The sequence below is a fragment of the Penaeus japonicus genome, unplaced genomic scaffold (genome assembly GCF_977035675.1).
Source record: "Penaeus japonicus unplaced genomic scaffold, GWHDUDI00000001_assembly GWHDUDI00000001, whole genome shotgun sequence".
NCBI classification, from domain to species: domain Eukaryota; kingdom Metazoa; phylum Arthropoda; class Malacostraca; order Decapoda; family Penaeidae; genus Penaeus; species Penaeus japonicus.
The window spans coordinates 23,474,044-23,480,241 of record NW_028234403.1 but is presented as its reverse complement, the minus strand read 5'-3'; the positions used below and the strand labels follow the sequence as shown (position 1 = coordinate 23,480,241).

The following is a 6,198-nucleotide window of genomic DNA, read 5'->3' as shown; positions in this document are numbered from 1 at the left end:
AACTTACTGTTAACTGAAGCTTATCTAGCCATACAGAAATTATGAAGCAGTATATATCCAGAAATAAGTGGTGAACGCCTTGTCAGGACCTGCCTCGAAAAACACTTCTTCTTTCTTCTTTCTTCTTTTATAGGGTTTTAGACTATGTAGAAGTCTATATTCCCTGGATCTTTTTTTCTTGTTTCTTCTTGCTTCTTATATCATATCTATAATTTTTGACCTTTGTAGGAAGATCTTTGTATGTCTCAAGATGTAGTACTTCTTTGAAGGAGGTTGGTCAGCACCTGTAATTAACATATTCATGTTAGGATTGTGTATTTTTGCTTTTATTAGTGCTTGGAATAATTTAGTTCTATATGAATGAAATCTTGGACATTGTACTATTAGATGTTCGATGTTTTCTTCTTGATTATTACACCATCTGCATTTTGGGTCCTCTTCTAATTTTATTCTGTATAAGTGTTGTTTCAATTTTGTGTGTTTTGTACTTATTCTCGTTAGACATACATCTATTTTCCTATTTTTTGATCTTGCCCATGGATGTGGTTGATTATCCTTGATATAGTAATCCTTTGTTTCTAGAATTGTTTTTAGTATTGTTTTCCAGTTTTCTTTATTTTTTAGTTTTATTTCTTTTATTTTGTTTTTTGAGTCTATGTTCATGGTAATGGCGTTTTGTATTTCATGTGCTTTTTTTGCTGCTTTATCTGCTATTTCGTTCCCTCTAATGTTTTTATGTGAAGGAATCCACTGAATTTTTATTGTTTGTGTGTTTGTTATCATTGCTCTTACTGACTTTTGAATTTCATATGTTATCTGTTTATAACATTTTGGTCTGGGATTTCCTATGACATTTATGGCCGCCAGTGAGTCTGTTAAAATTACTGTTTTTTGTAGTTTGTTATTGTTTATATAGTTAATTGCTTGTTTAATGGCATATAGTTCTGCCTCTATGATTTGTGTACTCTGCGGTAATTTCCATATTGTTGTTATGTTTTTCTCTTGTATGTAGATTGCTGCTGAGACAGAGGTTGGATTATTTATTTTTGACCCATCTGTATATATCTTTTGATATTCTTTGTATGTAGTATTTTCCATTAAATAGAAATGTTGTTTAATCATTTGTTCTGGAATGTTTTTCCCCATATTTTCTATAAATGTTGTTTTTAAATATTCTGACATATCATACCATGGTGGAATTGGAGTTATATTTGGTAATGTATTGATTTTCATTTCTATTTCTAATTTTCTACATGTTTCAATTACCCTTTGAATTAAAGTTTTCCTTTTATTTGTTTGATTGTAGTTTTTTATATTTTCTTTGGTCAATTCTTTAATTGGCATTCCATCTAGTTTTTCTAAATTCTTTATTATCTGCATACATTCTATCTCTTTTATTCTTTCTGTTACTGGTATTTGGTTTGTTATTGCTTGTAGTGCTATTATAGGTGTTGATCTAAAACATCCTGTTGCTATTCTCATTGCACTGTTTTGTATTATGTTTAACTTTTTTATTTCTTGTTTTGCGGCCCCATATATAGAAATTCCATATTCTATTGTTGGTTTTATATATATTTCATAGAATTTTAATATTTTTTCTCTATTTGCTCCCCATTTCAGATATGATAGTTTTTTCATTATGTTTATTCTTTCAATTGATTTTGATTTTACAAAATCTATGTGTTTTTTCCAATTCAACTTTGGACTATCAAAGATTACTCCCAATATTCTGTGTTGCGTGGTGAATATTAGTTCTTCATTTCCTATTTTTATTTTGGGGATTATTCTTATTTTCTTGTTTGTAAAGCACATTATCTTACTTTTTGTTAAGTTCATTTTTAGATCCCATTTATTTGTCCATTCGTTTAGTGTTTTTAATCCATTTTCTAATATGTTTGATGCTTCTATTATATCTTTGTTTATTGTTATTAAAGTGACATCATCTGCATATATAATTTTGTATACTGTATTTGGTAACTTTATATCAGACATTAGTATGTTAAATAATGTTGGGCTTAGTGGTGAACCTTGTGGTACTCCTGTTGTTATTTTACCAGTTCTGTTGTTTTTCCTTCTATTTTTATTTGAAATCTTCTTTCTTTTAAAAACCCTTCTATCCATCTTAATATTTTTCCTTTTATACCTATTTTTTCCATCTTAATTAGTAACGCTTCGTGATTTACGGAGTCGAAAGCTTTCTCCAAGTCTAAACAAGCTATTAGTCCATATTTTTTTTGTTCTATTGCTTGACTGATCTTTAAGTCTATAATCTGGATAGCATCTAAAGCTGTTCTATTTGGTCTAAATCCTACTAGATCTTCATCCAATTTTTTATTTGTTTCTAGCCACCAATTTAATCTTTTATTTACTATATTTTCAAATATTTTCCCCATACAGGACGTTCTGCTAATATATCTGTATGATTCTATATTTCTTGAATCTTTTCCTGGTTTGTTTATTGGATTTATTATTGCATTTTTAAATATGTTTGGGTATTCTCCTTTTGACCAGTAGATGTTGAATATCTTTAATATTGTTCTTAGAATGTTATCTGGGACATTTTTATAGAATTCATAATTTATTTCATCTGGCCCATATGCTTTTCCATTTTTTGTATTCATTATTGTTGTTTTTAATTCTCTTAATGTTATTTCTTTACATAAATCACCATCGTCTTGGGTGTTTAGAAGTTGTTCTTTTTCTATTTCTGTTAACAATTTCTTTTTTTTTCTTGTTAGTTACTTTTTCATATTCTTCTTTAAAAAGTTCTAATTTCTTATCATTGTCGGTAATTGGAATGTTATTATCAACTATGGGGTAACAACTTGATGTTATCTTGCCTATCTGTTTTTTAATAAAATTCCAAACTCTTTTTGTTGGGGTGTTAAAATTTATTTGTTCACAAAATTTCCCCCATGATTCCCTCTTCTGTTTTTCTATCACTTGTCTTGCTTTTGTCCTTACTTCTTTATAATCCATTTGGTTTTTTTGTGTGGGCCTTTTTCTCCATCTATTATATGCTTTATTCCTTTTTTTAATTATTTCATTACATTCTTGATTCCACCATGGTTTATTTGGTTTTTGGTTATGTTTCCTCTCTTCAAATTTGAATTGTTTTTTTTCCTATTTCTTTTAGTAGATCTATTAGGTACCCCCCCTCCCCCCCCCCCCCCCCCCCCCCCCCCCCCCGCCCCCCCCCCCCCCCCCCCCCCCCCCCCCCCCTCATTTAATGTATTTATTTTATCTGTGTCTACATTTTTTTAGTTCTTCTTGATATTTTAACCATCCATTATCATTGAATTGCCATTTCTTTTCTGTTAACTTAGGTTGATTTTGATAATCTATTTCTTTTATTATTATCGGGAAATGGTCACTTCCTAAGTGAGGACCTACGTTATTTCTATGTGATTTATAGTTGGTGAACCTATTATCAAGTCTATTGTTGTTCTTTACTGGTTTTTGGATCTACTCTTGTTATCTGGCCTGCTGGCGTCATCATTATTAAATTATTTTCATTTATCAAAATGTATATGCTTTTTCCTGTTTTGTTACTTATATTTATTTTTGGGTTCCAACTAGGGTGATGTGCATTAAATTCTCTATTAACATTTTAGGTTCTTCTATTGATCTGTGTAGTATTGAATTTCTTCTTTATCTATATTATTACAAGGATTATAAAATAATAACATGTTGATCCATCTGTTCTTATATTTTGTTTTAATTCCTAATACTTCTATCTTATCTTTATATCTATCTCTCAAATTAATCTTTTGAAATTGTACATTTGATTTTATTCCAAAAATTATCCCCTCCCATTTGATTTTCTCTATCTTTCCTTATTATTTCATATTCATCTACTCTAAATTGATCTTTATTCTTTAACCATGATTCACATATTGCGAATATATCTGGTTTTTCTTTGTTTAATATATATTTCAGATCACTTATCTTGTTTAGTATTGATCTTGGATTCCACAATATAATCTTATTCATTTGTTATTTGTTTAAAAATTTTTGAAGCTCTTTGATTGTTTCTGTAATTATTTCGATTATTGAGTTTTCAGAGTTTAAATTGTTTATCAGTTTTATGATTGCTTTGAATATACTTTTTAACAAAGTTAACCATTTTGGTTTTTGGGGGGGGGGTGGGGGGGGGGGGGGGGGGGGGGGGGGGGGGGGGGGGGGGGGGGGGGGGGGGGGGGGGGGGGGGGGGGGGGGTGTGTGTGGGGGGGGGGGGGGTGTGTGTGTGTTTTTTTTTGGTTTTCTTCTTCTTCTTTTGATTCTTCTTCTTTTGATTTTTCTTCTTTTGATTTTTTTTTATTTATTCTTTTTGTGTTTGTTTTAATGGTGTTGGTAGTGTCCACGTTATTGGTGAACTTTCTATATTATCAATGCTTTTAACAAAGTTTTTTGGTCTTTGTTGTTTCTTTGTTTCTTTTATTTGTTCTCTTTGATTATCTTTTGTTAAGTTTCTATTGTACTTGGTGAAATTGATTTATTTGAGTTTCGCCTTTGCTTTTTTGTTTTTTCTGGTGTTTTCTGCCCTGGTGTTATTTTGTTTGTTTGAGTTATGATTTCTGCATATGTTTGTGTTTTATTTAACTCTGTTGATGTTGTTTCATTTATGTTGTTGTCTTGTGTTTGATTGGGTGTTTCCCTGTTTATTATGTCCTTGTTTCTATTTGTTGTCTTTTCTTGTTTTGTGTTAGGTTTCAGTTGATGTAGTTGTGTTTTTATGTCTATGTTGTTTGGTGTTATATTATTCTTGTTTATATCTTGTGCTTTTTGTGCATTTTGCAATAAAAAGAAATGTCTACTGGTGAATGTGCTTCCTCACAGTAAAAACAATATGAGGGATTATTACAATCTTTATAATTGTTATATTATATATATTATTATTATTATTTATATATATATACCCCCCCCCCCCCCCCCAAAACCTTCTTATTCCCCCCCCACCCCCCCCCCCCCCTTTACCCCCCCCCCCCCCCCCCCCCCCCCCCCCCCCCCCCCCCTTTCTGGTCAAATTTGCTTACAATTACTACAAAAAAACCTTTTTTTTGATTTGCATGTTATCACTCCATGACCATAACATAGACAGTTAAAACATCTAGGTACTGGAAAGGTATATTGATATATTTTGTATGAGGTGTGACCTATAGCCACTCTTTCTGGCAGAGGACCTTTGAATGTTATTCTTAGAGATTTTGTAGGTATTCTTTTTTGTTCACTTTGTTTATCTTTATTAAATTTTGTCATTCTTTCGATGATAATTTCTTGAATTTCAGAGTTATCTCCAAATATTATTTTTATTTTCTCCTTTATTATGTTTAGAGGTATTTCAGTCTCTATGGGGTATATTGTACCATATGAACATCCAGTAGAATTTACTGATGCCGGTTGTTTGCACTGTACCTCCCAATCTCCTAGATGTTCTATTTCATTTAATTTATCTATTTTGGATATATCATTTACCTCAAATCTGATCGCTTTTCCTTTTCCTAATACTCTTAAAGTATCTTCTTTTATATACTTTTGGAAAACTGATTTGTTGATTGCATCCGTTAGTTTAATCGGATTGTTGAAGTTCGAAGTAAATGATTCTCCTTTTAATTGAATAAGGATAACATTATTTTGTTCTACTTGCATGTTTGTTGATTGGTTGTATTTGTTGGTTCGTTGTTTTGAAACTTTTGTCCATTCGATTTCGTCAGTTCGTGATCTTTTGGGATTGGGGTCTTCTTCACTGTCACCGGTGATCACGTTTTTGCGTCCTTTGTTTTGTTGTTCTATGTCCATATAATTATGTGTGTCAGGTATTTCACCTGGTTCTGGATTTAGATCACTGTCCATTTATTATTTTCTCACTTGGTTTCGATTGGAAAATAACTGAGTTCACTAGAGTGTAAAATTAGGTCTTCACTCTGTGACGTTCAAGCTCGGACCCTTTTCTAGTTGGTCCTCGAAAAACACGTTGTTTTGTTTACATCTGATGAGAGCATTCGAGTTGAAAAGAATAAAATTTAAAAATGAACTTTCAGATTTTTTTCATTACTTACGGTTTTTGTTATCATTAGAAAAAATGGACGCTTTTTTTTTACTTGGGAATTGCAAAAAAAAAAAAAAAAAAAAAAAAAAAAAAATACATATGAATTTGTTGTCATTACTACTTACATATGATCATGGTTAGGTAAGACC

The 6,198-nt window shown here is 31.2% G+C and overlaps 1 protein-coding gene across 3 annotated transcripts in view; it reads right to left on the bottom strand.

The window, feature by feature from the left end:
- Window positions 1–5,950, bottom strand: part of Dph2 (Diphthamide biosynthesis 2) — a 25,414-nt gene extending 19,464 nt beyond the window's left edge. The window contains exons 1-2 of one of the 3 annotated variants that reach the window (XM_086537493.1): window positions 5,648–5,950; window positions 8–284 (exon numbers count right to left, since the gene is read on the bottom strand). The gene's annotated coding sequence lies outside the window, so the exon portion shown is untranslated. The other 2 variants (XM_086537495.1, XM_086537502.1) reach the window with 2 other exon arrangements.
- Window positions 5,951–6,198: the final 248 nt, after the last annotated feature.